Source organism: Tasmannia lanceolata, unplaced genomic scaffold (genome assembly GCF_043159265.1).
Source record: "Tasmannia lanceolata isolate RefF3 unplaced genomic scaffold, GAP_Taslan_0.1 ptg000003l, whole genome shotgun sequence".
NCBI classification, from domain to species: domain Eukaryota; kingdom Viridiplantae; phylum Streptophyta; class Magnoliopsida; order Canellales; family Winteraceae; genus Tasmannia; species Tasmannia lanceolata.
Window position 1 is genome coordinate 32,222,812 of NW_027518680.1, and position 27,513 is coordinate 32,250,324.

General features: G+C 44.3%; 29 non-coding genes across 29 annotated transcripts; all 29 read left to right on the forward strand.

The window, feature by feature from the left end:
* The first annotated feature begins 376 nt into the window (after positions 1-376).
* On the forward strand, positions 377-495 carry LOC143873335 (5S ribosomal RNA). The gene has a single exon (XR_013248049.1). It is a non-coding gene; the product is annotated as a 5S ribosomal RNA (ribosomal RNA).
* A 597-nt stretch (positions 496-1,092) lies between these two features.
* On the forward strand, positions 1,093-1,211 carry LOC143874894 (5S ribosomal RNA). The gene has a single exon (XR_013249563.1). It is a non-coding gene; the product is annotated as a 5S ribosomal RNA (ribosomal RNA).
* Positions 1,212-1,808: 597 nt separating this feature from the next.
* Positions 1,809-1,927, forward strand: LOC143875210 (5S ribosomal RNA). The gene has a single exon (XR_013249867.1). It is a non-coding gene; the product is annotated as a 5S ribosomal RNA (ribosomal RNA).
* Positions 1,928-2,522: 595 nt separating this feature from the next.
* LOC143875064 (5S ribosomal RNA) lies at positions 2,523-2,641 on the forward strand. The gene has a single exon (XR_013249728.1). It is a non-coding gene; the product is annotated as a 5S ribosomal RNA (ribosomal RNA).
* A 538-nt stretch (positions 2,642-3,179) lies between these two features.
* Positions 3,180-3,298, forward strand: LOC143874967 (5S ribosomal RNA). The gene has a single exon (XR_013249635.1). It is a non-coding gene; the product is annotated as a 5S ribosomal RNA (ribosomal RNA).
* Positions 3,299-3,939: 641 nt separating this feature from the next.
* LOC143873339 (5S ribosomal RNA) lies at positions 3,940-4,058 on the forward strand. Its single transcript, XR_013248052.1, has one exon. It is a non-coding gene; the product is annotated as a 5S ribosomal RNA (ribosomal RNA).
* A 641-nt stretch (positions 4,059-4,699) lies between these two features.
* LOC143874332 (5S ribosomal RNA) lies at positions 4,700-4,818 on the forward strand. The gene has a single exon (XR_013249016.1). It is a non-coding gene; the product is annotated as a 5S ribosomal RNA (ribosomal RNA).
* A 597-nt stretch (positions 4,819-5,415) lies between these two features.
* LOC143874977 (5S ribosomal RNA) lies at positions 5,416-5,534 on the forward strand. Its single transcript, XR_013249645.1, has one exon. It is a non-coding gene; the product is annotated as a 5S ribosomal RNA (ribosomal RNA).
* A 597-nt stretch (positions 5,535-6,131) lies between these two features.
* LOC143874978 (5S ribosomal RNA) lies at positions 6,132-6,250 on the forward strand. Its single transcript, XR_013249646.1, has one exon. It is a non-coding gene; the product is annotated as a 5S ribosomal RNA (ribosomal RNA).
* A 597-nt stretch (positions 6,251-6,847) lies between these two features.
* Positions 6,848-6,966, forward strand: LOC143875271 (5S ribosomal RNA). Its single transcript, XR_013249928.1, has one exon. It is a non-coding gene; the product is annotated as a 5S ribosomal RNA (ribosomal RNA).
* A 597-nt stretch (positions 6,967-7,563) lies between these two features.
* On the forward strand, positions 7,564-7,686 carry LOC143874960 (5S ribosomal RNA). The gene has a single exon (XR_013249629.1). It is a non-coding gene; the product is annotated as a 5S ribosomal RNA (ribosomal RNA).
* A 641-nt stretch (positions 7,687-8,327) lies between these two features.
* LOC143874980 (5S ribosomal RNA) lies at positions 8,328-8,446 on the forward strand. Its single transcript, XR_013249648.1, has one exon. It is a non-coding gene; the product is annotated as a 5S ribosomal RNA (ribosomal RNA).
* A 596-nt stretch (positions 8,447-9,042) lies between these two features.
* Positions 9,043-9,161, forward strand: LOC143874703 (5S ribosomal RNA). The gene has a single exon (XR_013249374.1). It is a non-coding gene; the product is annotated as a 5S ribosomal RNA (ribosomal RNA).
* A 641-nt stretch (positions 9,162-9,802) lies between these two features.
* On the forward strand, positions 9,803-9,921 carry LOC143874981 (5S ribosomal RNA). Its single transcript, XR_013249649.1, has one exon. It is a non-coding gene; the product is annotated as a 5S ribosomal RNA (ribosomal RNA).
* A 597-nt stretch (positions 9,922-10,518) lies between these two features.
* Positions 10,519-10,634, forward strand: LOC143875408 (5S ribosomal RNA). The gene has a single exon (XR_013250053.1). It is a non-coding gene; the product is annotated as a 5S ribosomal RNA (ribosomal RNA).
* A 641-nt stretch (positions 10,635-11,275) lies between these two features.
* LOC143874665 (5S ribosomal RNA) lies at positions 11,276-11,394 on the forward strand. Its single transcript, XR_013249337.1, has one exon. It is a non-coding gene; the product is annotated as a 5S ribosomal RNA (ribosomal RNA).
* A 571-nt stretch (positions 11,395-11,965) lies between these two features.
* Positions 11,966-12,084, forward strand: LOC143873084 (5S ribosomal RNA). The gene has a single exon (XR_013247807.1). It is a non-coding gene; the product is annotated as a 5S ribosomal RNA (ribosomal RNA).
* Positions 12,085-12,725: 641 nt separating this feature from the next.
* On the forward strand, positions 12,726-12,844 carry LOC143875044 (5S ribosomal RNA). The gene has a single exon (XR_013249710.1). It is a non-coding gene; the product is annotated as a 5S ribosomal RNA (ribosomal RNA).
* A 597-nt stretch (positions 12,845-13,441) lies between these two features.
* On the forward strand, positions 13,442-13,560 carry LOC143875227 (5S ribosomal RNA). The gene has a single exon (XR_013249884.1). It is a non-coding gene; the product is annotated as a 5S ribosomal RNA (ribosomal RNA).
* Positions 13,561-14,157: 597 nt separating this feature from the next.
* LOC143874788 (5S ribosomal RNA) lies at positions 14,158-14,276 on the forward strand. The gene has a single exon (XR_013249457.1). It is a non-coding gene; the product is annotated as a 5S ribosomal RNA (ribosomal RNA).
* A 597-nt stretch (positions 14,277-14,873) lies between these two features.
* LOC143875138 (5S ribosomal RNA) lies at positions 14,874-14,992 on the forward strand. Its single transcript, XR_013249799.1, has one exon. It is a non-coding gene; the product is annotated as a 5S ribosomal RNA (ribosomal RNA).
* A 597-nt stretch (positions 14,993-15,589) lies between these two features.
* LOC143873548 (5S ribosomal RNA) lies at positions 15,590-15,708 on the forward strand. The gene has a single exon (XR_013248253.1). It is a non-coding gene; the product is annotated as a 5S ribosomal RNA (ribosomal RNA).
* Positions 15,709-16,349: 641 nt separating this feature from the next.
* Positions 16,350-16,468, forward strand: LOC143874982 (5S ribosomal RNA). The gene has a single exon (XR_013249650.1). It is a non-coding gene; the product is annotated as a 5S ribosomal RNA (ribosomal RNA).
* Positions 16,469-17,065: 597 nt separating this feature from the next.
* LOC143874837 (5S ribosomal RNA) lies at positions 17,066-17,184 on the forward strand. The gene has a single exon (XR_013249505.1). It is a non-coding gene; the product is annotated as a 5S ribosomal RNA (ribosomal RNA).
* Positions 17,185-17,796: 612 nt separating this feature from the next.
* Positions 17,797-17,915, forward strand: LOC143874481 (5S ribosomal RNA). The gene has a single exon (XR_013249160.1). It is a non-coding gene; the product is annotated as a 5S ribosomal RNA (ribosomal RNA).
* A 597-nt stretch (positions 17,916-18,512) lies between these two features.
* On the forward strand, positions 18,513-18,631 carry LOC143874971 (5S ribosomal RNA). Its single transcript, XR_013249639.1, has one exon. It is a non-coding gene; the product is annotated as a 5S ribosomal RNA (ribosomal RNA).
* Positions 18,632-19,228: 597 nt separating this feature from the next.
* Positions 19,229-19,347, forward strand: LOC143873706 (5S ribosomal RNA). Its single transcript, XR_013248409.1, has one exon. It is a non-coding gene; the product is annotated as a 5S ribosomal RNA (ribosomal RNA).
* A 640-nt stretch (positions 19,348-19,987) lies between these two features.
* LOC143874984 (5S ribosomal RNA) lies at positions 19,988-20,106 on the forward strand. Its single transcript, XR_013249652.1, has one exon. It is a non-coding gene; the product is annotated as a 5S ribosomal RNA (ribosomal RNA).
* A 597-nt stretch (positions 20,107-20,703) lies between these two features.
* LOC143874792 (5S ribosomal RNA) lies at positions 20,704-20,822 on the forward strand. Its single transcript, XR_013249462.1, has one exon. It is a non-coding gene; the product is annotated as a 5S ribosomal RNA (ribosomal RNA).
* The last annotated feature ends 6,691 nt before the right edge of the window (positions 20,823-27,513 follow it).

Here is a 27,513-nt window from a genome sequence, read left to right on the forward strand (position 1 = left end):
TTGCGGTCAAATTATAGCGTGGGTTTGTTTAGATTCAGTGACGTACCTACTATAGCGGATGAGTGTACTAGTGGATGCGAGTCAGGAATCTGGTCGGAAGGTGTTTACTGGCCGTGAGCTACCCTTGGTGCACAAATATCGTTCCAACGATAACTTTTGATCCGCCCGTCAGATCGTGGCGATTCTTATATTGATTCGGGGGTGCTCGGGAAGATTCATCGCGCCATGACAGCCTTGGCAGTCATCCGGCTTCCCGATATGCTCGGATCTTTCATCCGATTTCATCTAGCAGGATTTTTTGCACTTTCATTTAAACGGACTTCGTACGACAATGCGACTGGAAACACTTTATTACTTTGACAATTGAGAGGCATGCTGGTGCGATCATACCAGCACAAATGCACTGGATCCCATCAGAACTCCGAAGTTAAGCGTGCTTGGGCGAGAGTAGTACTAGGATGGGTGACCTCCTGGGAAGTCCTCGTGTTGCACCCCTGTCACTTTTTTCGGCTATGTACCACTTTTTTCGAACAATCTTTCGGTTCTGGAACGTCGATGCGAACTGAAACGCACGTTTAGTGCGACGCCTCCTAGGTTTCAGTTCGGAACTTTTTATTTTCTTCCGTATGGTGAATTCAAATACCTCCGGTCTTTATTATGGCAGGGTGATAGTGTCGTTTGATTCGATAAACGGAATTCGTTCTGATATTTCATTTGCGGTCAAATTATAGCGGGAGTTTGTTTAGATTCAGTGACGTACCGACTATAGCGGAGGAGTGTACTAGTGGATGGGAGTCAGGAATCTGGTCGGAAGGTGTTTACTGGCCGTGAGCTACCCTTGGTGCACAAATATCGTTCCGACGAAAACTTTTGATCCGCCCGTCAGATCGTGGCTATTCTTATATTGATTCGGGGGTACTCGGGAAGATTCATCGAGCGATGACAGCCCTTGCGGTCATCCGGCTTCCCGACATGCTCGGATCGTCCATCCGATGTCATCTAGCAGGATTTTTTCGTACTTTCATTTAAACGGACTTCGTACGACAATGCGAGTGGAAACTGTTTATTACTTTGACAATGGAGAGGCATGCTGGGTGCGATCATACCAGCACAATTGCACTGGATCCCATCAGAATTCCGAAGGTAAGCGTGCTTGGGCGAGTGTAGTACTAGGATGGGTGACCTCCTGGGAAGTCCTCGTGTTGCACCCCTGTCACTTTTTTCGGCTATCTACCACTTTTTTCGAACAATCTTTCGGTTTTGGAACGTCGATGCGAACTGAAACGCACGTTTAGTGCGACTCCTCCTATGTTTCGGTTCAGATCCTTTTATTTTCTTCCGGATGATGATTTCAAATACGTCCGGTCTTTATTATGGCGGGGTGATAGTGTGGTTTGATTCGATAAACGAAATTCGTTCTGATATTTCATTTGAGGTCAAATTATAGCGGGGGTTTGTTTAGATTCAGTGACGTACCGACTATAGCGGATGAGTGTACTAGTGGATGCGAGTCAGGAATCTGGTCGGAAGGTGTTTACTGGCCGTGAGCTACCCTTGGTGGACAAATATCGTTCCGACGATAACTTTTGATCCGCCCGACAGATCGTGGCGATACTTATATTGATTCGGGGGTACTCGGGAAGATTCATCGCGCAATGACAGCCTTGGCGGTCATCCGGCTTCCCGACATGCTCGGATCGTCCATCCGATGTCATCTAAGAGGATTTTTTCTCACTTTCATTTAAACGGACTTCGTACGACAATGCGAGTAGAAACTCTTTATTACTTTGACATTGGAGAGGCATGCTTGGTGTGATCATACCAGCACAAATGCACTGGATGCCATCAGAACTCCGAAGTTAAGCGTGCTTGGGCGAGAGTAGTACTAGGATGGGTGAGCTCCTGGGAAGTCCTCGTGTTGCACCCCTGTTACTTTTTTCGGCTATCTACCACTTTTTTCGAACAATCTTTCGGTTCTGGAACGTTGATGCGAACTGAAACGCTCGTTAAGTGCGACGCCTCCTAGGTTTCGGTTCGGATCTTTTTATTTTTTTCTGGATAGTGAATTCAAATACGTCCGGTCTTTATTATGGCGGGGTGATAGTGTCGTTTGATTCGATAAATGGAATTCGTTCTGACATTTCATTTGCGGTCAAATTATAGCGGGGGTTTGTTTAGATTCAGTGACGTACCGGCTATAGCGGATGAGTGTACTAGTGGATGCGAGTCATGAATCCGGTCGGAAGGTGTTTATTGGCCGTGAGCTACCCTTGGTGCACAAATATCGTTCCGACGATAACTTTGATCCGCCCGTCAGATCGTGGCGATTCTTATATTGATTTGGGGGTACTCGGGAAGATTCACCGCGCGATGACAACCTTGGCGGTCATCCGGCTTCCCGACATGCTCGGATCGTCCATCCGATGTCATGTAGCAGAATTTTTTTCACTTTCATTTAAACGGACTTCGTACGACAATGCGAGTGGAAACTCTTTATTACTTTGACAATGGAGAGGCATGCTTGGTGCGATCATACCAGCACAAATGCACTGGATCCCACCAGAACTCCGAAGTTAAGCGTGCTTGGGCGAGAGTAGTACTAGGTTGAGTGACCTCCTGGGAAGTCCTCGTGTTGCACCCCTGTCACTTTTTTCGGCTATCTACCACTTTTTTCGAACAATCTTTCGGTTCGGAACTTTTTATTTTCTTCTGGATGGTGAATTCAAATACGTCCGGTTTTTATTATGGCGGGGTGATAGTCTGGTTTGATTCGATAAACGGAATTCGTACTGATATTTCATTTGCGGTCAAATTATAGCGGGGGTTTGTTTAGATTCAGTGACGTACCGACTATAGTGGATGAGTGTACTAGTGGATGCGAGTCAGGAATCTGGTCGGAAGGTGTTTACTGGCCGTGAGCTACCCTTGGTAATCAAATATCGTTCCGACGATAACTTTTGATCCGCCCGTCAGATCGTGGCAATCCTTATATTGATTCGGGGGTGGTCGGGAAGATTCAACGCGCCATGACAGCCTTGGCAGTCATCCGGCTTCCCGACATGCTCGGATTGCCCATCCGATTTCATCTAGCAGGATTTTTTCGCACTTTCATTTAAACGGACTTCGTACGACAATGCGACTGGAAACTCTTTATTACTTTCACAATGAAGAGGCATGCTGGGTGCGATCATACTAGCACAAATGCACTGGATTCCATCAGAACCCCGAAGTTAAGCGTGCTTGGGCGAGAGTAGTACTAGGATGGGTGACCTCCTGGGAAGTCCTCGTGTTGCACTCCTGTCACTTTTTTCGGCTATCTACCACTTTTTTCGAACAATCTTTTGTCACTTTTTTCGGCTATCTACCACTTTTTTCGAACAATCTTTCGGTTCTGGAACGTCGATGCGAACTGAAACGCACGTTTAGTGCGACGCCTCCTAGGTTTCGGTTCGGATGTATTTATTTTCTTCCGGATGGTGAATTCAAATACGGCCAGTCTTTATTATGGCGGGGTGATAGTGTCGTTTGATTCGATAAACGGAATTCGTTCTAACATTTCATTTACGGTCAAAATATAGTGCAGGTTTGTTTAGATTCAGTGAGATATCGGCTATAGCGGATGAGTTTACTAGTGGATGCGAGTCAGGATTCCGGTCGGAAGGTGTTTACTGGCCGTGAGCTACCCTTGGTGCACAAATATCGTTCCGACGATAACTTTTGATCCGCCCGTCAGATCGTGGCGATTCTTATATTGATTCGGGGGTGGTCGGGAAGATTCAGCGCGCCATGACAGCCTTGGCTGTCATTCGGCTTCCCGACATGCTCGGATTGTCCATCCGATTTCATCTAGCAGGATTTTTTCGCACTTTCATTTAAACGGACTTCGTACGACAATGCGACTGGAAACTCTTTATTACTTTGACAATGGAGAGGCATGCTGGGTGCGATCATACTAGCACAAATGCACTGGATCCCATCAGAACTCCGAAGTTAAGCGTGCTTGGGCGAGAGTAGTACTAGGATGGGTGACCTCCTGGGAAGTCCTCGTGTTGCACCCCTGTCACTTTTTTCGGCTATCTACCACTTTTTTCGAACAATCTTTTGTCACTTTTTTCAGCTATCTACCACTTTTTTCGAACAATCTTTCGGTTCTGGAACGTCGATGCGAACTGAAACGCACGTTTAGTGCGACGCCTCCTAGGTTTCCGTTCGGATGTATTTATTTTCTTCCGGATGGTGAATTCAAATACGGCCGGTCTTTATTATGGCGGGGTGATAGAGTCGTTTGATTTGATAAACGGAATTCGTTCTGACATTTCATTTACGGTCAAAATATAGCGGGGGTTTGTTTAGATTCAGTGAGATATCGGCTATAGCGGATGAGTTTACTAGTGGATGCGAGTCAGGATTCCGGTCGGAAGGTGTTTACTGGCCGTGAGCTACCCTTGGTGCACAAATATCGTTCCGACGATAACTTTTGATCCGCCCGTCAGATCGTGGGGATTCTTATATTGATTCGGGGGTACTCGGGAAGATTCATCGCGCAATGACAGCCCTGGCGGTCATCCGGCTTCCCGACATTCTCGGATCGTCCATCCGATGTCATCTAGCAGGATTTTTTCGCACTTTAATTTAAACGGACTTCGTACGACAATGCGAATGGAAACTGTTTACTACTTTGACAATGGAGAGGCATGCTGGGTGCGATCATACCAGCACAAATGCACTGGATCCCATCAGAACTCCGAAGTGAAGCGTGCTTGGGCGAGAGTAATACTAGGATGGGTGACCTCCTGGGAAGTCCTCGTGTTGCACCCCTGTCACTTTTTTCGGCTATCTACCACTTTTTTCGAACAATCTTTCGCTTCTGGAACGTCGATGCGAACTGAAACGCATGTTTAGTGCGACGCCTCCTAGGTTTCAGTTCGGAACTTTTTATTTTCTTCCGGATGGTGAATTCAAATACGTGTGGTAATTATTATGGCTGGGTGATAGTGTCGTTTGATTCGATAAACGGAATTCGTTCTGATATTTCATTTGCGGTCAAATTATTGCGGGGGTTTGTTTAGATTCAGTGTCGTACCGACTATAGCGGATGAGTGTACTAGTGGATGCGAGTCAGGAATCTGGTCGGAAGGTGTTTACTGGCCGTGAGCTACCCTTGGTGCACAAATATCGTTCCGACGATAACTTTTGATCCGCCCGTCAGATCGTGGCGATTCTTATACTGATTCGGTGGTACTCGGGAAGATTCATCGCGCGATGACAGCCTTGGCGGTCATCCGGCTTCCCGACATGCTCGGATCTTCCATCAGATGTCATCTAGCACGATTTTTTCTCACTTTCATTTAAACGGTGTTCGTACGACAATGCGAGTGGAAACTCTTTATTACTTTGACAATGGAGAGGCATGCTTGGTGCGATCATACCAGCACAAATGCACTGGATCCCACCAGAACTCCGAAGTTAAGCGTGCTTGGGCGAGAGTAGTACTAGGATGAGTGACCTCCTGGGAAGTCCTCGTGTTGCACCCCTGTCACTTTTTTCGGCTATCTACCACTTTTTTCGAACAATCTTTCGGTTCTGGAACGTCGATGCGAACTGAAACGCTTGTTTAGTGCGACGCCTCTTAGGATTCGGTTCAGAACTTTTTATTTTCTTCTGGATGGTGAATTCAAATACGGCTGGTCTTTATTATGGCGGGGTGATAGTGTGGTTTGATTCGATAAACGGAATTCGTTCTGATATTTCATTTGCGGTCAAATTATTGCGGGGGTTTGTTTAGATTCAGTGTCGTACCGACTATAGCGGATGAGTGTACTAGTGGATGCGAGTCAGGAATCTGGTCGGAAGGTGTTTACTGGCCGTGAGCTACCCTTGGTGCACAAATATCGTTCCGACGATAACTTTTGATCCGCCCGTCAGATCGTGGCGATTCTTATACTGATTCGGTGGTACTCGGGAAGATTCATCGCGCGATGACAGCCTTGGCGGTCATCCGGCTTCCCGACATGCTCGGATCGTCCATCCGATGTCATCTAGCACGATTTTTTCTCACTTTCATTTAAACGGTGTTCGTACGACAATGCGAGTGGAAACTCTTTATTACTTTGACAATGGAGAGGCATGCTTGGTGCGATCATACCAGCACAAATGCACTGGATCCCACCAGAACTCCGAAGTTAAGCGTGCTTGGGCGAGAGTAGTACTAGGATGAGTGACCTCCTGGGAAGTCCTCGTGTTGCACCCCTGTCACTTTTTTCGGCTATCTACCACTTTTTTCGAACAATCTTTCGGTTCTGGAACGTCGATGCGAACTGAAACGCTTGTTTAGTGCGACGCCTCTTAGGATTCGGTTCAGAACTTTTTATTTTCTTCTGGATGGTGAATTCAAATACGGCTGGTCTTTATTATGGCGGGGTGATAGTGTGGTTTGATTCGATAAACGGAATTCGTACTGATATTTCATTTGCGGTCAAATTATAGCGGGGGTTTGTTTAGATTCAGTGACGTACCGACTATAGCGGATGAGTGTACTAGTGGATGCGAGTCAGGAATCTGGTCGGAAGGTGTTTACTGGCCGTGAGCTACCCTTGGTGCACAAATATCGTTCCGACGATAACTTTTGATCCGCCCGTCAGATCGTGGCGATTCTTATACTGATTCGGTGGTACTCGGGAAGATTCATCGCGCGATGACAGCCTTGGCGGTCATCCGGCTTCCCGACATGCTTGGATCGTCCATCCGATGTCATCTAGCACGATTTTTTCTCACTTTCATTTAAACGGTGTTCGTACGACAATGCGAGTGGAAACTCTTTATTACTTTGACAATGGAGAGGCATGCTTGGTGCGATCATAGCAGCACAAATGCACTGGATCCCACCAGAACTCCGAAGTTAAGCGTGCTTGGGCGAGAGTGGTACTAGGATGAGTGACCTCCTGGGAAGTCCTCGTGTTGCACCCCTGTCACTTTTTTCGTCTATCTACCACTTTTTTCGAACAATCTTTCGGTTCTGGAACGTCGATGCGAACTGAAACGCTCGTTTAGTGCGACGCCTCCTAGGTTTCGGTTCGGAACTTTTTATTTTCTTCTGGATGGTGAATTCAAATACGTCCGGTCATTATTATGGCGGGGTGATAGTCTGGTTTGATTCGATAAACGGAATTCGTACTGATATTTCATTTGCGGTCAAATTATAGCGGGGGTTTGTTTAGATTCAGTGACGTACCGACTATAGTGGATGAGTGTACTAGTGGATGCGAGTCAGGAATCTGGTCGGAAGGTGTTTACTGGTCATGAGCTACCCTTGGTGCACAAATATCGTTCCGACGATAACTTTTGATCCGCCCGTCAGATCGTGGCGATTCTTATATTGATTCGGGGGTGGTCGGGAAGATTCAACGCGCCATGACAGCCTTGGCAGTCATCCGGCTTCCCGACATGCTCGGATTGCCCATCCGATTTCATCTAGCAAGATTTTTTCGCACTTTCATTTAAACGGACTTCTTACGACAATGCGAGTGGAAACTCTTTATTACTTTGACAATGGAGAGGCATGCTGGGTGCGATCATACTAGCACAAATGCACTGGATCCCATCAGAACTCCGAAGTTAAGTGTGCTTGGGCGAGAGTAGTACTAGGATGGATGGGTGACCTCTTGGGAAGTCCTCGTGTTGCACCCCTGTCACCTTTTTCGGCTATCTACCACTTTTTTCGAAGAATCTTTTGTCACTTTTTTCGGCTATCTACCACTTTTTTCGAACAATCTTTCGGTTCTTGAACGTCGATGCGAACTGAAACGCACGTTTAGTGTGACACCTCCTAGGTTTCGGTTCGGATGTATTTATTTTCTTCCGGATGGTGAATTCAAATACGGCCGGTCTTTATTATGGCGGGGTGATAGAGTCGTTTGATTCGATAAACGGAATTCGTTCTGACATTTCATTTACGGTCAAAATATAGCGTGGGTTTGTTTAGATTCAGTGAGATATCGGCTATAGCGGATAAGTTTACTAGTGGATGCGAGTCAGGATTCCGGTCGGAAGGTGTTTACTGGCCGTGAGCTACCCTTGGTGCACAAATATCGTTCCGACGATAAATTTTGATCCGCCCGTCAGATCGTGGGGATTCTTATATTGATTCGGGGGTACTCGGGAAGATTCATCGCGCGATGACAGCCTTGGCGGTCATCCGGCTTCCCGACATGCTCGGATCGTCCATCCGATGTCATCTAGCAGGATTTTTTCTCACTTTCATTTAAACGGACTTCGTATGAAAATGCGAGTGGAAACTCTTTATTACTTTGACAATGGAGAGGCATGCTTGGTGCGATCATACCAGCACAAATGCACTGGATCCCACCAGAACTCCGAAGTTAAGCGTGCTTGGGCGAGAGTAGTACTAGGATGAGTGACCTCCTGGGAAGTCCTCGTGTTGCACCCCTGTCACTTTTTTCGGCTATCTACCACTTTTTTCGAACAATCTTTCGGTTCTGGAACGTCGATGCGAATTGAAACGCTAGTTTAGTGCGACGCCTCTTAGGATTCGGTTCGGAACTTTTTATTTTCTTCTGGATGGTGAATTCAAATACGGCTGGTCTTTATTATGACGGGGTGATAGTGTGGTTTGATTCGATAAACGGAATTCGTACTGATATTTCATTTGCGGTCAAATTATAGCGGGGGTTTGTTTAGATTCAGTGACGTACCGACTATAGCGGATGAGTGTACTAGTGGATGCGAGTCAGGAATCTGGTCGGAAGGTGTCTACTTGCCGTGAGCTACCCTTGGTGCACAAATATCGTTGCGACGATAACTTTTGATCCGCCCGTCAGATCGTGGCGATTCTTATATTGATTCGGGGGTGGTCGGGAAGATTCATCATGCCATGACAGCCTTGTCAGTCATCCGGCTTTCCGACATGCTCGGATTGTCCATCCGATTTAATCTAGCAGTATTTTTCGCACTTTCATTTAAACGGACTTCGTACGACAATGCGACTGGAAACTCTTTATTACTTTGACAATGGAGAGGCATGCTGGGTGCGATCATACTAGCACAAATGCACTGGATCCCATAAGAACTCCGAAGTTAAGCGTGCTTGGGCGGGAGTAGTACTAGGGAGGGTGACCTCCTGGGAAGTCCTCGTGTTGCACCCCTGTCACCTTTTTCGGCTATCTACCACTTTTTTCGAACAATCTTTTGTCACTTTTTTCGGCTATCTACGACTTTTTTCGAACAATCTTTCGGTTCTGGAACGTCGATGCGAACTGAAACGCACGTTTAGTGCGACGCCTCCTAGGTTTCGGTTCGGATGTATTTATTTTCTTCCGGATGGTGAATTCAAATACGGCCGGTCTTTATTATGGCGGGGTGATAGTGTCGTTTGATTCGATAAACGGAATTCGTTCTGGCATTTCATTTGCGGTCAAATTATAGCGGGGGTTTATTTAGATTCAGTGACGTACCGGCTATAGCGGATGAGTGTACTAGTGGATGCGAGTCATGAATACGGTCGGAAGGTGTTTATTGGCCGTGAGCTACCCTTGGTGCACAAATATCGTTCCGACGATAACTTTTGATCCGCCCGTCAGATCGTGGCGATTCTTATATTGATACGGGGGTACTCGGGAAGAATCATCGCGCGATGACAGCCTTGGCGGTCATCCGGCTTCCCGACATGCTCGGATCGTCCATCCGATGTCATCTAGCAGGATTTTTTCTCACTTTCATTTAAACGGACTTCGTACGACAATGCGAGTGGAAACTCTTTATTACTTTGATAATGGAGAGGCATGCTTGGTGCGATCATACCAGCACAAATGCACTGGATCCCACCAGAACTCCGAAGTTAAGCGTGCTTGGGCGAGAGTAGTACTAGGATGAGTGACCTCCTGGGAAGTCCTCGTGTTGCACCCCTGTCACTTTTTTCGTCTATCTACCACTTTTTTCGAACAATCTTTCGGTTCTGGAACGTCGATGCGAACTGAAACGCTGGTTTAGTGCGACGCCTCTTAGGTTTCGGTTCGGAACTTTTTATTTTCTTCTGGATGGTGAATTCAAATACGTCCGGTCATTATTATGGCGGGGTGATAGTCTGGTTTGATTCGATAAACGGAATTCGTACTGATATTTCATTTGCGGTCAAATTATAGCGGGGGTTTGTTTAGATTCAGTGACATACCGACTATAGTGGATGAGTGTACTAGTGGATGCGAGTCAGGAATCTGGTCGGAAGGTGTTTACTGGTCGTGAGCTACCCTTGGTGCACAAATATCGTTCCGACGATAACTTTTGATCTGCCCGTCAGATCGTGGCGATTCTTATATTGATTCGGGGGTGGTCGGGAAGATTCAACGCGCCATGACAGCCTTGGCAGTCATCCGGCTTCCCGACATGCTCGGATTGCCCATCCGATTTCATCTAGCAAGATTTTTTCGCACATTCATTTAAACGGACTTCTTACGACAATGCGAGTGGAAACTCTTTATTACTTTGACAATGGAGAGGCATGCTGGGTGCGATCATACTAGCACAAATGCACTGGATCCCATCAGAACTCCGAAGTTAAGCGTGCTTGGGCGAGAGTACTACTAGGAAGGGTGACCTCTTGGGAAGTCCTCGTGTACCCCTGTCACCTTTTTCGGCTATCTACCACTTTTTTCGAACAATCTTTTGTCACTTTTTTCGGCTATCTACCACTTTTTTCGAACAATCTTTCGGTTCTTGAACGTCGATGCGAACTGAAACGCACGTTTAGTGCGACGCCTCCTAGGTTTCGGTTCGGATGTATTTATTTTCTTCCGGATGATGAATTCAAATACGGCCGGTCTTTATTATGGCGGGGTGATAGTGTCGTTTGATTCGATAAACGGAATTCGTTCTGACATTTCATTTACGGTCAAAATATAGCGGGGGTTTGTTTAGATTCAGTGAGATATCGGCTATAGCGGATGAGTGTACTAGTGGATGCGAGTCGAGAATCTGGTCGGAAGGTGTTTACTGGCCGTGAGCTACCTTTGGTGCACAAATATCGTTCCGACGATAACTTTTGATCCGCCCGTCAGATCGTGGCGATTCTTATACTGATTCGGTGGTAATCGGGAAGATTCATCGCGCGATGACAGCCCTGGCAGTCATCCGGCTTCCCGACATGCTCGGATCGTCCATCCGATGTCATCTAGCAGGATTTTTTCTCACTTTCATTTAAACGGACTTCTTACGACAATGCGAGTGGAAACTCTTTATTACTTTGACAATGGAGAGGCATGCTTGGTGCGATCATACCAGCACAAATGCACTGGATCCCACCAGAACTCCGAAGTTAAGCGTGCTTGGGCGAGAGTAGTACTAGGATGGGTAACCTCCTGGGAAGTCCTCGTGTTGCACCCCTGTCACTTTTTTCGGCTATCTACCACTTTTTTCGAACAATCTTTCGGTTCTGGAACGTCGATGCGAACTGAAACGCTTGTTTAGTGCGACGCCTCTTAGGATTCGGTTCGGAATTCAAATACGTCCGGTCTTTATTATGGCGGGGTGATAGTGTGGTTTGATTCGATAAACGGAATTCGTACTGATATTTCATTTGCGGTGAAATTATAGCGGGGGTTTGTTTAGATTCAGTGACGTACCGACTATAGCGGATCAGTGTACTAGTGGATGCGAGTCAGGAATCTGGTCGGAAGGTGTTTACTGGCCGTGAGCTACCCTTGGTGCAGAAATATCGTTCCGGCGATAACTTTTGATCCGCCCGTCAGATCGTGGCGATTCTTATATTGATTCGGGGGTGGTCGGGAAGATTCATCGCGCCATGACAGGCTTGGCAGTCATCCGGCTTCCCGACATGCTCGGATTGTCCATCCGATTTCATCTAGCAGTATTTTTTCGCACTTTCATTTAAACGGACTTCGTACGACAATGCGACTGGAAACTCTTTATTACTTTGACAATGGAGAGGCATGCTGGGTGCGATCATACTAGCACAAATGCACTGGATCCCATCAGAACTCCGAAGTTAAGTGTGCTTGGGCGAGAGTAGTACTAGGGTGGGTGACCTCCTGGGAAGTCCTCGTGTTGCACCCCTGTCACCTTTTTCGGCTATCTACCACTTTTTTCGAACAATCTTTTCTCACTTTTTTCGGCTATCTACCACTTTTTTCGAACAATCTTTCGGTTCTGGAACGTCGATTCGAACTGAAACGCACGTTTAGTGCGACGCCTCCTAGGTTTCGGTTCGGATGTATTTATTTTCTTCCGGATGGTGAATTCAAATACGGCCGGTCTTTATTATGGCGGGATGATAGTGTCGTTTGATTCGATAAACGGAAATCGTTCTGACATTTCATTTACGGTCAAAATATAGCTGGGGTTTGTTTAGATTCAGTGAGGTATCGGCTATAGCGGATGAGTTTACTAGTGGATGCGAGTCAGGAATCCGGTCGGAAGGTGTTTACTGGCCGTGAGCTACCCTTGGTGCACAAATATCGTTCCGACGATAACTTTTGATCCGCCTGTCAGATCGTGGGGATTCTTATATTGATTCGGGGGTACTCGGGAAGTTTCATCGCGCAATGACAGCCCTGGCGGTCATCTGGCTTCCCGCCATTCTAGGATCGTCCATCCGATGTCATCTAGCAGGATTTTTTCGCACTTTTATTTAAACGGACTTCGTACGACAATGCGAATGGAAACTCTTTATTACTTTGACAATGGAGAGGCATTCTGGGTGCAATCATACCTGCACAAATGCACTGGATCCCATCAGAAATCCGAAGTTAAGCGTGCTTGGGCGAGAGTAATACTAGGATGGGTGACCTCCTTGGAAGTCCTCGTGTTGCACCCCTGTCACTTTTTTCGGCTATCTACCACTTTTTTCGAACAATCTTTCGGTTCTGGAACGTCGATGCGAACTGAAACGCACGTTTAGTGCGACGCCTCCTAGGTTTCAGTTCGGAACTTTTTATTTTCTTCCGGATGGTGAATTGAAATACGTCTTGTCATTATTATGGCGGGGTGATAGTGTCGTTTGATTCGATAAACGGAATTCGTTCTGATATTTCATTTGCGGTCAAATTATAGCGGGGGTTTGTTTAGATTCAGTGACGTACCGACTATAGCGGATGAGTGTACTAGTGGATGCGAGTCAGGAATCTGGTCGGAAGGTGTTTACTCGCCGTGAGCTACCCTTGGTGCACAAATATCGTTCCGACGATAACTTTTGATCCGCCCGTCAGATCGTGGCGATTCTTATATTGATTCGGCGGTGCTCGGGAAGATTCATCGCGCCATGACAGCCTTGGCAGTCATCCGGTTTCCCGACATGCTCGGATCGTCCATTTGATTTCATCTAGCTAGATTTTTTCGCACTTTCATTTAAACGGACTTCGTACGACAATGCGACTGGAAACTCTTTATTACTTTGACAATGGAGAGGCATGCTGGGTGCGATCATACCAGCACAAATGCACTGGATCCCATCAGAACTCCGAAGTTAAGCGTGCTTGGGGGAGAGTAATACTAGGATGGGTGACCTCCTGGGAAGTCCTCGTGTTACACCGCTGTCACTTTTTTCGGCTATCTACCACTTTTTTCAAATAATCTTTCGGTTCTGGAACGTCGATGCGAACTGAAACGCACGTTTAGTGCGATGCCTCCTAGGTTTCGGTTCGGATCTTTTTATTTTCTTCCGGATGGTGAATTCAAATACGTCCGGTCTTTATTATGGCGGGGTGATAGTGTCGTTTGATTCGATTAACGGAATTCGTTCTGACATTTCATTTGCGGTCAAATTATAGCGGAGGTTTGTTTAGATTCAGTGACGTACCGGCTATAGCGGATGAGTGTACTAGTGGATGCGAGTCATGAATCCGGTCTGAAGGTGTTTACTGGCCGTGAGCTACCCATGGTACACAAATATCGTTCCGACGAAAACTTTTGATCTGCCCGTCAGATCGTGGCTATTCTTATATTGATTCGGGGGTACTCGGGAAGATTCATCGAGCGATGACAGCCCTGGCGGTCATCCGGCTTCCCGACATTCTCGGATCGTCCATCCAATGTCATCTAGCAGGATTTTTTCGTACTTCCATTTAAACGGACTTCGTACGACAATGCGAGTGGAAACTCATTATTACTTTGACAATGGAGAGGCATGCTAGGTGCGATCATACCAGCACAATTGCACTGGATCCCATCAGAACTCCGAAGGTAAGCGTGCTTGGGCGAGTGTAGTACTAGGATGGGTGACCTCCTGGGAAGTCCTCGTGTTGCACCCCTGTCACTTTTTTCGGCTATCTACCACTTTTTTCGAACAATCTTTCGGTTTTAGAACGTCGATGCGAACTGAAACGCACGTTTAGTGCGACGCCTCCTAGGTTTCGGTTCGGATCCTTTTATTTTCTTCCGGATGTTGATTTCAAATACGTCCGGTCTTTATTATGGCGGGGTGATAGTGTTGTTTGATTCGATAAACAAAATTCGTTCTGATATTTCATTTGCGGTCAAATTATAGCGGGGGTTTGTTTAGATTCAGTGACGTACCGACTATAGCGGATGAGTGTACTAGTGGATGCGAGTCAGGAATCTGGTCGGAAGGTGTTTACTCGCCGTGAGCTACCCTTGGTGCACAAATATCATTCCGACGATAACTTTTGATCCGCCCGTCAGATCGTGGCGATTCTTATATTGATTTGGCGGTGCTCGGGAAGATTCATCGCGCCATGACAGCCTTGGCAGTCATCCGGTTTCCCGACATGCTCGGATCGTCCATCTGATTTCATCTAGCAAGATTTTTTCGCACTTTCATTTAAACGGACTTCGTACGACAATGCGAATGGAAACTCTTTATTACTTTGACAATGGAGAGGCATGCTGGGTGCGATCATACCAGCACAAATGCACTGGATCCCATCAGAACTCCGAAGTTAAGCGTGCTTGGGGGAGAGTAATACTAGGATGGGTGACCTCCTGGGAAGTCCTCGTGTTGCACCGCTGTCACTTTTTTCGGCTATCTACCACTTTTTTCAAATAATCTTTCGGTTCTGGAACATCGATGCGAACTGAAACGCACGTTTAGTGCGACGCCTCCTAGCTTTCGGTTCGGATCTTTTTATTTTCTTCCGGATGGTGAATTCAAATACGTCCGGTCTTTATTATGGCGGGGTGATAGTGTCGTTTGATTCGATAAACGGAATTCGTTCTGACATTTCATTTGCGGTCAAATTATAGCGGAGGTTTGTTTAGATTCAGTGACGTACCGGCTATAGCGGATGAGTGTACTAGTGGATGCGAGTCATGAATCCGGTCTGAAGGTGTTTACTGGCCGTGAGCTACCCATGGTACACAAATATCGTTCCGACGAAAACTTTTGATCCGCCCGTCAGATCGTGGCGATTCTTATATTGATTCGGGGGTGGTCGGGAAGATTCATTGCGCCATGACAGCCTTGGCAGTCATCCGGCTTCCCGACATGCTCGGATTGTCCATCCGATTTCATCTACCAGTATTTTTTCGCACTTTCATTTAAACGGACTTCGTACGACAATGCGACTGGAGACTCTTTATTACTTTGACAATGGAGAGGCATGCTGGGTGCGATCATACTAGCACAAATGCACTGGATCCCATCAGAACTCCGAAGTTAAGCGTGCTTGGGCGAGAGTAGTACTAGGGTGGGTGACCTCCTGGGAAGTCCTCGTGTTGCACCCCTGTCACCTTTTTCGGCTATCTAGCACTTTTTTCGAACAATCTTTTGTCACTTTTGTCGGCTATCTACCACTTTTTTCGAACAATCTTTCGGTTCTGGAACGTCGATGCGAACTGAAACGCACGTTTAGTGCGACGCCTCCTAGGTTTCGGTTCGGATGTATTTATTTTCTTCCGGATGGTGAATTCAAATACGGCCGGTCTTTATTATGGCGGGGTGATAGTGTCGTTTGATTCGATAAACGGAATTCGTTCTGGCATTTCATTTGCGATCAAATTATAGCGGGGGTTTATTTAGATTCAGTGACGTACCGGCTATAGCGGATGAGTGTACTAGTGGATGCGAGTCATGAATACGGTCGGAAGGTGTTTATTGGCCGTGAGCTACCCTTGGTGCACAAATATCGTTCCGACGATAACTTTTGATCCGCCCGTCAGATCGTGGCGATTCTTATATTGATACGGGGGTACTCGGGAAGAATCATCGCGCGATAACAGCCTTGGCGGTCATCCGGCTTCCCGACATGCTCGGATCGTCCATCTGATGTCATCTAGCAGGATTTTTTCTCACTTTCATTTAAACGGACTTCGTACGACAATGCGAGTGGAAACTCTTTATTACTTTGACAATGGAGAGGCAAGCTTGGTGCGATCATACCAGCACAAATGCACTGGATCCCACCAGAACTCCGAAGTTAAGCGTGCTTGGGCGAGAGTAGTACTAGGATGAGTGACCTCCTGGGAAGTCCTCGTGTTGCACCCCTGTCACTTTTTTCGTCTATCTACCACTTTTTTCGAACAATCTTTCGGTTCTGGAACGTCGATGCGAACTGAAACGCTCGTTTAGTGCGACGCCTCCTAGGTTTCGGTTCGGAACTTTTTATTTTCTTCTGGATGGTGAATTCAAATACGTCCGGTCATTATTATGGCGGGGTGATAGTCTGGTTTGATTCGATAAACAGAATTCGTACTGATATTTCATTTGCGGTCAAATTATAGCGGGGGTTTGTTTAGATTCAGTGACGTACCGACTATAGTGGATGAGTGTACTAGTGGATGCGAGTCAGGAATCTGGTCGGAAGGTGTTTACTGGTCGTGAGCTACCCTTGGTGCACAAATATCGTTCCGACGATAACTTTTGATCCGCCCGTCAGATCGTGGCGATTCTTATATTGATTCGGGGGTGGTCGGGAAGATTCAGCGCGCCGTGACAGCCTTGGCAGTCATCCGGCTTCCCGACATGCTCGGATTGCCCATCCGATTTCATCTAGCAAGATTTTTTCGCACTTTCATTTAAACGGACTTCTTACGACAATGCGAGTGGAAACTCTTTATTACTTTGACAATGAGGAGGCATGCTGGTGGCGATCATACTAGCACAAATGCACTGGATCCCATCAGAACTCCGAAGTTAAGCGTGCTTGGGCGAGAGTAGTACTAGGATGGGTGACCTCTTGGGAAGTCCTCGTGTTGCACCCCTGTCACCTTTTTCGGCTATCTACCACTTTTTTCGAACAATCTTTTGTCACTTTTTTCGGCTATCTACCACTTTTTTCGAACAATCTTTCGGTTCTTGAACGTCGATGCGAACTGAAACGCACGTTTAGTGCGACGCCTCTTAGGTTTCGGTTCGGATGTATTTATTTTCTTCCGGATGGTGAATTCAAATACGGCCGGTCTTTATTATGGCGGGGTGATAGTGTCGTTTGATTCGATAAACGGAATTCGTTCTGACATTTCATTTCCGGTCAAAATATAGCGGGGGTTTGTTTAGATTCAGTGAGATATCGGCTATAGCGGATGAGTGTACTAGTGGATGCGAGTCGAGAATCTGGTCGGAAGGTGTTTACTGGCCGTGAGCTACCTTTGGTGCACAAATATCGTTCCGACGATAACTTTTGATCCGCCCGTCAGATCGTGGCGATTCTTATACTGATTCGGTGGTAATCGGGAAGATTCATCGTGCGATGACCGCTCAGATCGTCCATCCGATGTCATCTAGCAGGATTTTTTCTCACTTTCATTTAAACGGACTTCTTACGACAATGCGAGTGGAAACTCTTTATTACTTTGACAATGGAGAGGCATGCTTGGTGCGATCATACCAGCACAAATGCACTGGATCCCACCAGAACTCCGAAGTTAAGCGTGCTTGGGCGAGAGTAGTACTAGGATGGGTGACCTCCTGGGAAGTCCTCGTGTTGCACCCCTGTCACTTTTTTCGGTTATCTACCACTTTTTTCGAACAATCTTTCGGTTCTGGAACGTCGATGCGAACTGAAACGCTTGTTTAGTGCGACGCCTCTTAGGATTCGGTTCAGAACTTTCTATTTTCTTCTGGATGGTGAATTCAAATACGTCCGGTCTTTATTATGGCGGGGTGATAGTGTGGTTTGATTCGATAAACGGAATTCGTACTGATATTTCATTTGCGGTCAAATTATAGCGGGGGTTTGTTTAGATTCAGTGACGTACCGACTATAGCGGATCAGTGTACTAGTGGATGCGAGTCAGGAATCTGGTCGGAAGGTGTTTACTGGCCGTGAGCTACCCTTGGTGCACAAATATCGTTCCGACGATAACTTTTGATCCGCCCGTCAGATCGTGGCTATTCTTATATTGATTCGGGGGTACTCGGGAAGATTCATCGAGCGATGACAGCCCTCACGTTCATACGGCTTCCCGACATTCTCGGATCGTCCATCCGATGTCATCTAGCAGGATTTTTTCGTACTTCCATTTAAACGGACTTCGTACGACAATGCGAGTGGAAACTCTTTATTACTTTGACAATGGAGAGGCATGCTGGGTGCGATCATACCAGCACAATTGCACTGGATCCCATCAGAACTCCGAAGGTATGCGTGCTTGGGCGAGTGTAGTACTAGGATGGGTGACCTCCTGGGAAGTCCTCGTGTTGCACCCCTGTCACTTTTTTCGGCTATCTACCACTTTTTTCGAACAATCTTTCGGTTCTGGAACGTCGATGCGAACTGAAACGCACGTTTAGTGCGACGCCTCTTAGGATTCGGTTCGGAACTTTCTATTTTCTTCTGGATGGTGAATTCAAATACGTCCGGTCTTTATTATGGCGGGGTGATAGTGTGGTTTGATTCGATAAACGGAATTCGTACTGATATTTCATTTGCGGTCAAATTATAGCGGGGGTTTGTTTAGATTCAGTGACGTACCGACTATAGCGGATCAGTGTACTAGTGGATGCGAGTCAGGAATCTGGTCGGAAGGTGTTTACTGGCCGTGAGCTACCCTTGGTGCACAAATATCGTTCCGACGATAACTTTTGATCCGCCCGTCAGATCGTGGCGATTCTTATATTGATTCGGGGGTGGTCGGGAAGTTTCATCGCGCCATGACAACCTTGGCAGTCATCCGGCTTCCCGACATGCTCGGATTGTCCATCCGATTTCATCTAGCAGTATTTTTTCGCACTTTCATTTAAACGGACTTCTTACGACAATGCGACTGGAAACTCTTTATTACTTTGACAATGGAGAGGCATGCTGGGTGCGATCATACTAGCACAAATGCACTGGATCCCATCAGAACTCCGAAGTTAAGCGTGCTTGGGCGAGAGTAGTACTAGGGTGGGTGACCTCCTGGGAAGTCCTCGTGTTGCACCCTTGTCACCTTTTTCGGCTATCTACCACTTTCTTCGAACAATCTTTTGTCACTTTTTTCGGCTATCTACCACTTTTTTCGAACAATCTTTCGGTTCTGGAAAGTCGATTCGAACTGAAACGCACGTTTAGTGCGACGCCTCCTAGGTTTCGGTTCGGATGTATTTATTTTCTTCCGGATGGTGAATTCAAATACGGCCGGTCTTTATTATGGCGGGGTGATAGTGTCGTTTGATTCGATAAACGGAAATCGTTCTGACATTTCATTTATGTCAAAATATAGCTGGGGTTTGTTTAGATTCAGTGAGGTATCGGCTATAGCGGATGAGTTTACTAGTGGATGCGAGTAAGGAATCCGGTCGGAAGGTGTTTACTGGCCGTGAGCTACCCTTGGTGCACAAATATCGTTCCGACGATAACTTTTGATCCGCCTGTCAGATCGTGGGGATTTTTATATTGATTCGGGGGTACTCGGGAAGTTTCATCGCGCAATGACAGCCCTGGCGGTCATCTGGCTTCCCGCCATTCTAGGATCGTCCATCCGATGTCATCTAGCAGGATTTTTTCGCACTTTCATTTAAAAGGACTTCGTACGACAATGCGAATGGAAACTCTTTATTACTTTGACAATGGAGAGGCATGCTGGGTGCAATCATACCAGCACAAATGCACTGGATCCCATCAGAAATCCGAAGTTAAGCGTGCTTGGGCGAGAGTAATACTAGGATGGGTGACCTCCTTGGAAGTCCACGTGTTGCACCCCTGTCACTTTTTTCGGCTATCTACCACTTTTTTCGAACAATCTTTCGGTTCTGGAACGTCGATGCGAACTGAAACGCACGTTTAGTGCGACGCCTCCTAGGTTTCAGTTCGGAACTTTTTATTTTCTTCTGGATGGTGAATTGAAATACGTCTTGTCATTATTATGGCGGGGTGATAGTGTCGTTTGATTCGATAAACGGAATTCGTTCTGATATTTCATTTGCGGTCAAATTATAGCGGGGGTTTGTTTAGATTTAGTGACGTACCGACTATAGCGGATGAGTGTACTAGTGGATGCGAGTCAGGAATCTGGTCGGAAGGTGTTTACTCGCCGTGAGCTACCCTTGGTGCACAAATATCGTTCCGACGATAACTTTTGATCCGCCCGTCAGATCGTGGCGATTCTTATATTGATTCGGGGGTGCTCGGGAAGATTCATCGCGCCATGACAGCCTTGGCAGTCATCCAGTTTCCCGACATGCTCAGATCGTCCATCTGATTTCATCTAGCAAGATTTTTTCGCACTTTCATTTAAACGGACTTCGTACGACAATGCGACTGGAAACTCTTTATTACTTTGACAATGGAGAGGCATGCTGGGTGCGATCATACCAGCACAAATGCACTGGATCCCGTCAGAACTCCGAAGTTAAGCGTGCTTGGGCGAGAGTAATACTAGGATGGGTGACCTCCTGGGAAGTCCTCGTGTTGCACCGCTGTCACTTTTTTCGGCTATCTACCACTTTTTTCAAACAATCTTTCGGTTCTGGAACGTTGATGCGAACTGAAACGCACGTTTAGTGCGACGCCTCCTAGGTTTCGGTTCGGATCTTTTTATTTTCTTTCGGATGGTGAATTCAAATACGTCCGGTCTTTATTATGGCGGGGTGATAGTGTCGTTTGATTCGATAAACGGAATTCGTTCTGACATTTCATTTGCGGTCAAATTATATCGGAGGTTTGTTTAGATTCAGTGACGTACCGGCTATAGCGGATGAGTGTACTAGTGGATGCGAGTCATGAATCCGGTCCGAAGGTGTTTACTGGCCGTGAGCTACCCATGGTGCACAAATATCGTTCTGACGAAAAATTTGGATCCGCCCGTCAGATCGTGGCTATTCTTATATTGATTCGGGGGTACTCGGGAAGATTCATCGAGCGATGACAGCCCTCGCGGTCATACGGCTTCCCGACATTCTCGGATCGTCCATCCGATGTCATCTAGCAGGATTTTTTCGTACTTCCATTTAAACGGACTTCGTACGACAATGCGAGTGGAAACTCTTTATTACTTTGACAATGGAGAGGCATGCTGGTGTAGACACCCCATTTTGACTAAGCCCTAAACCTTCCCGGCTCGTGCCAAATTCATCCGAATCTCAGCATTAGGGTCCCAAGCTTCACCCTAGGCTGGATGAGGGTCTTTTCTAACCCCCTGCAAATTTTCATCGAGATTGGAGCTCGTTTGCCCAGTAAATGGACCGAAATAGTGTATGTAGTGCAAATGAGGGGGTGGCCCACTAGGTTTTTCATTTTACCCCAAAATCCGTGTATTTGGAGGAAAATTCCAGTCATCCAAAGACCCTAAGCACCCATGACCATATTTTTGAGAACCTTATGATCCCAGAAATACCCCTGCAAAATTCCAGAAAAATCCGCCAAGATATTGCACAAAAGACAAGGCAAGTTAGTGCAGTTATCAACAGTAGGGGTGAATTATCCTGTTGAGATCGCACATTTGTGCGCCCATCAAATGGAGTGCCGATATCAACATCCCCATTTACCTATATATACCCATTTAAGCCTCATTTAAAAAAAAAAAAAGAGGAAAAATCAGAAAAAGAAAAGAAAATCAGCAGAAAGGGAGAAAGAGAGATTCGGATTTTCTCTCGTCTCCGATCGGATTTTCCGATCAGATCCATCGGATCTCCGGCAATATATTTCACCATCTGATCCTTTTCTGATCAAACTCCTCCTTCTTAGGCAAGACTCCGATCCTTTTTCCGTGAGTTTACCGGCGGATTCGAGCTCCGGTTGATCTCCTCCCTCAACACCCTAGTTCCGGCCAAACTCCGGCCAGCTACGACTTTGTCTTTCTTATTCGTTAACTTCTTCACCTCTCTGTTGCATAATCCCTAGAAATTTTGAATCCTAGCTTCAAACCCTAGTTTTCCAGTCACCTTCTCCGTTAGATCTCGTCGGATCTCCGACAGAGATTCCGAGTAATCTTCTTCCTTCAAAGCCTGCTTTACTTTTACCAGATCTGTTGCTATAACTATCATCTGCTATCGCTTGAAGTCTAAATCCCTAAATTTTAAACTGTAGATCTAGAACCTTAAACTTCAAATCTGCTATTTTCCTTAGAGAAAAACCGAGATCCAATCTTTCAACATCTTTCTTCACAGTTTTTGCTAAAAATCCCATCGATTTCATTTTTATCTCATTAGATCTGAGAAGCAAGGAGTAAAAGCTCGAAGAGAAAGAAACAGAGACTTCATCCTTAGCTCATTCAGTTACTACAAGGAGAAAAGATTAATTAGAGAGAGGAGAGAGAAGTTAGAAAGCTAGAAAAGAGGAGTCAGATTTTCCTCTCCGGCCAGCCTCTACAAGTTCAAACTCACGTTTTCATTCAGAGATTCAGAGAAAGAAGGTTAAAATCAGCAGAGAGGGAAAAGGTAAGTAATCATTTCAACAAAAATGAACATGAATTTCTTGTTGTTTTGATTAAAATGCTAGATGCTTGAATGTGATGGTTTGTTTTTGCTGATGTTTACATTTTTGGAGCATATTTTCTAAACCTTTCCTAAAATTTTCTTTACTACATTACACCAGATTTACTTTTAATACTTCATTGCTTACGTGAGAGTATGTCTAAGTTGTTAAAATGAGTGATTTTTAATTGGCAAAGATAATGATTTCAAAGGAAATTTAGAACATGTTTTGATATACTTGTTAAGGGAATTTTAGAGCATATTCTATGCACAGTATGATGAAATTTTAGGATATGATCTGTTGCATTTATTGAGAGGATTTACAGTATATTTTGTTACACTAGTTGATAAGAATACAAAACATGATTTGTCACCTTTATTTACGTAATTCAAAGTATGTTCTGTTACAATGGTTAACAAAACATAGAATATGTTCTAGAGTGTATGGAAGTTAAAAAAAAATAAAAATCCAATTAGCTATCTATGCTTTAAGATCCAAATCAGTTGAAGTAATTGAGATAGATGGTGCCCTACTTAAGCTCACCCGTTTGGAACTTCTAAATAGTGCATATCATGATCTAGTTGTGAGTTCATCAATCCTATTCTGTCAAATGATGTTGTTATTATGAACCATTCAGAGCTTTTATTTTCAGAATTATTTTTTTTATGAAAGAATTCCTTAATATGAACAGCCCTGTAGTTTTTTCTAATAACCTATGGCAATTACTATTATGAGTTTCCACATTATGTAGCTTCAGCTCTATTGTTCTCAAGAATCGGTTGGGAGTGGGTAGATTGTGACTAGTGTATTGGAATGGTTACATTTGGATTTTTGTACTATATTTGCGTGACCATTTGGATTATCCAACTGCTCTTATAGGTTTATGATTATTGCTTCACATTTATATGATGCATTGTCCCTTTATGAATGCTTGATTTGATAAATACCTTGTCATTTTCATAATCATATTTGGTTTACATGCGTAATTTCAGTCAACATGTTTCCCTTTTAGATTTTTCATAAGAGTGATTTGATTTTTTTTTTACTTCTCTTTAAACATCAAGTGTCAAGCTGGGTTAGTACTGATGCTGAAATATGATTGTGATAATATCATTTTTTTATTTTTTCATCTTTTACCATCATACAAAAACCGAAATGTGTCAGATGACCCAAGCCCAATTTTGAAGGGAATTACTTAATTGTGATAATACTCTTTCCCCTCTTATTCTCTTTTCTTTAGTTAGAGAATTCTTCTCCTTTCAAAAGTCTTAAAGCCCATTTCACGCACCAATCTGTCATTGTTTCAACACATAAATCTGTCTCTATTTTGGCACAAAATTCGTCATTATGTTTGCACAAAATCTGTCTAGAAGCCAACTCCCTGTTATACATAAAATCTGTCCACAATTCAGTCATGATTCAACCCCTATTTTACTGTAGTTTATCCCGTGATTTAATCCCTGTTTTGAATGAGTCAGTCTTTGTTTTGGCATAATGCAAACCCAGTTTTAGCACAAAACAGCCCATGTTTTGGCATAGTTAAAACAGCCCTTATTTTATCATGGATTCAGTTCAGTTTTGGCATATTTATCTGCTCAACAGTTCAGCCTAACTTTACACTAAAAATAATAGTTCAGCCTTGCTTTAAGCACGTATTTTACCCTCAGATTCTGTATAATTTTTCTGCACATATTCTATTTACAGATTCTGTCCAATTTTGCACATATTTTACTCACAGATTCTGTCCAGTTTTTCTGCACATATTCTATTCACAGATTCTGTCCAATGTTGCACATATTTTAATCCTTGAATCAGCCCCTGTTTAGTACAATCCTGACCATATATTTAGCTCACAGTTCTGCCAAAAGTACTGCCCCAGTTCTTGTGGTGTAAATTCATCCATATGCTCCAGTTTTTGCGCAAATTAGATCATGAACATTTGATATTGATAGCTGTTGCACACCTATATTGATGTTGGTACTATTAAACATTTGCACAGAGTTGTTCAAAGCTTTTCTTTCAAGTTCTCTATATAGTTGAGGTTCATTTTTCTTATTAGCTTCCCTTGATCTTTAAGATGCTTATCCCAATGGGACAAATTTGAAATACTTTGGATTTAAGGTGTGGATTATTTGGGTAGCAATGTTTTGTTCTCCTGTCTTTGTTTTGTTCATCTGTATTTTTATACTAAGAATAGTATTTGATCATTGCATATTGTTCATGGCTGAAAAGGTCAATATGGCTAAATTGTGATCATGTTTTCATAAAAAAAAAAATATATTTTGTTGATTATGCTTCATATTTAAAAGAATATCCAATTATATTAACTGTATGACTGTTTTGGAAATATGACATTGTTTAAATGCTCTTATAGTATTTAGATACATTTATATTCGATCATCATATTCTTTTCTTTTATTTGGGCTCAAGAAAATGGGTGTTTTAGATGAAGTAATTGTTGAAGATAGAACATTTACAGGTTGCTCTATTAGAATTATGTGTCAAATGATCATGCTGGAATCATTATTTTTAATAATTTTTTATGTTATGTTCAGTATAGATTTTGCATACACATCTTGGAGTTAGTATTTGAAATTAGATGCTATAGGATAGTTGTTACAAATTCAATTTTCCTTTAAAAATGCTTGCATTACTATTGTAAAGTATAGTTTTCTTTTTTTTACACCACCAACTGATACAAGTTCAATTAGCTATATAATTAATTTTGTATTGTGACAAAGGTACAGTTCCATGCTTTGGTATAATTTGTGTTTATTAGAATAAGAATGGGGATTATATGTAGGAGAGGGTGATGAAGGCGATAGCCCAAGCCCATTATTCTATACATAACTGCTGCCCTTTGATCTTTTTCACTAGCACGTAATTGCTGTCCACTGATTAGTTTACTACTTGCTGCCTTATTTATTTAAATAAATTATTAATAGGAAGAAGGAGATCAGATGACTACTCTGTTCGATATTATCGACATGAGTACTGTCTGATCTCAAGGCGGGTTTAGAAATATTATCATGTGTATATGATATCAGATGATTACTTTGGCATCATCTGATTTCATTGGAGTCCCCGTATTGGGGTTTGTGGTTGGTTTAGAAGTGTTTGATATTGTTTTTTTACTTTATTAGGCTATCCAGCGGCTGGTCTGGACTAATTAATGTTAGTTATCATTTTATGATTGCAATTAAATTGTATATTCTTCTTTGCTTAGCACTTGATTTGTTTTTAGAGTGAAATTTGCAATTATCTGGCAGCTTTTTCTTCTCTCTTTGATAGACTAACACAGTCTTATAGATTGCTGTTAATTTTCTTTAGATATTAGAATCCCCTTTTCTTGTAGGGCGATGAAGGCGCTAGCCCAAGCCCATCTCTAGGGGACTTGCTCAGTCCAAATAGCATTCTATTTTCTCAAAAGACTTGCCTAGTCTTTTAGATCCAAATCTTTGGAGACAGGCATTGTCTCATTAATGAATCAACCTGAGTTAACCTCTAGAAGACTACCTCTAGTCTCATAGGTCTTAAACCCTCCTTTTTGTGCGTTGTTTGGTTTTGGGAGAACACCTTGCTCGGCTTGGCATCATACCCCTTACCTTATGGGTATTGGGTTGCACATTTGTTGCACCCTAGGGCTAGGTAGCTGTCCGGCCCGGCTGGGTGTTTTACCTAAACCAAATAGGCACAAGGTCTCTTTTTCCTTGTTCGCATTTTTTTTCCTCTATCCTACCTATATGTCTAAGAGACTTGCCCAGTCTCATTCTATTAGCATCCTCATCTTTGTGCATCATTTGGTTTTGGGAGAACATACGACTCGGCTTGGCATCATACCCCTTACCCTTATGGGTATTGGGTTGCACATTTGTTGCACCCTAGGGCTAGGTAGCTGTCCGGCCCGGCTGGATGTTTTACCTTTGCTAAATATGCACAAGGTCTTCCCTTATTACTTGTGAGTTTTATCTTAGCTTAATAGTCTCACTATCACCCTTCTTTATCTCTTTTTCTTTTAGGAGACAGGCTTTGTCTCATTAGCACCTCCTTCTTAGAATCCTATTTTCGGAGTCAGTCCTATCATCATAGGGGTTAAGATTCTATTCTACCTCTTATCAAATCATGTGTTTTTCTATCCACTCTCGCAAGGTATAGGATGCTGTCCAACCCTTGCAGAGTTGTGTTTCTGTTCTTTTCCCCCGCAAAGTATAGGATGCTGTCCAACCTTTGCGGGATATTCAGGAGTCTGTCCCCTTATGATGATAGGATTTGTCCCCCTTGAGTCAAAAACACTTAAAAACAACAAAAACACCTAAAAAACCAAAATCTCAAAAATCTTGAGTCATTAGGAGTAGTTAGGAAATCTGTTCCGAACTACGTTGGCTTGATCCTCTTCCACGAGGTACGTAGTGCAGCTTGGGATCCACATCCCAAGTCCAGCCAAACCTTTAAAAATAAGCATTTTAAATCTTTCAAAAATTACAAAAATCTTTCAAAATATTGTTTTCTTCGAAAAGATCTTCCTCTAGAGTTAGGAGCTTGTCCTAGTTAGAGAGTTTTTGAGTCGGGAGTTGCTCCCTCGTTCGTTGTTTGTTTGTTGTGTGTTTTATTTGTTTGTGTTAGAGTTAGGAGTGAGTCCTAGCTAGGAGTTTTACGCCTCCGTCCGGTCAGTTGGCGATCCACATCGCCAATTGAT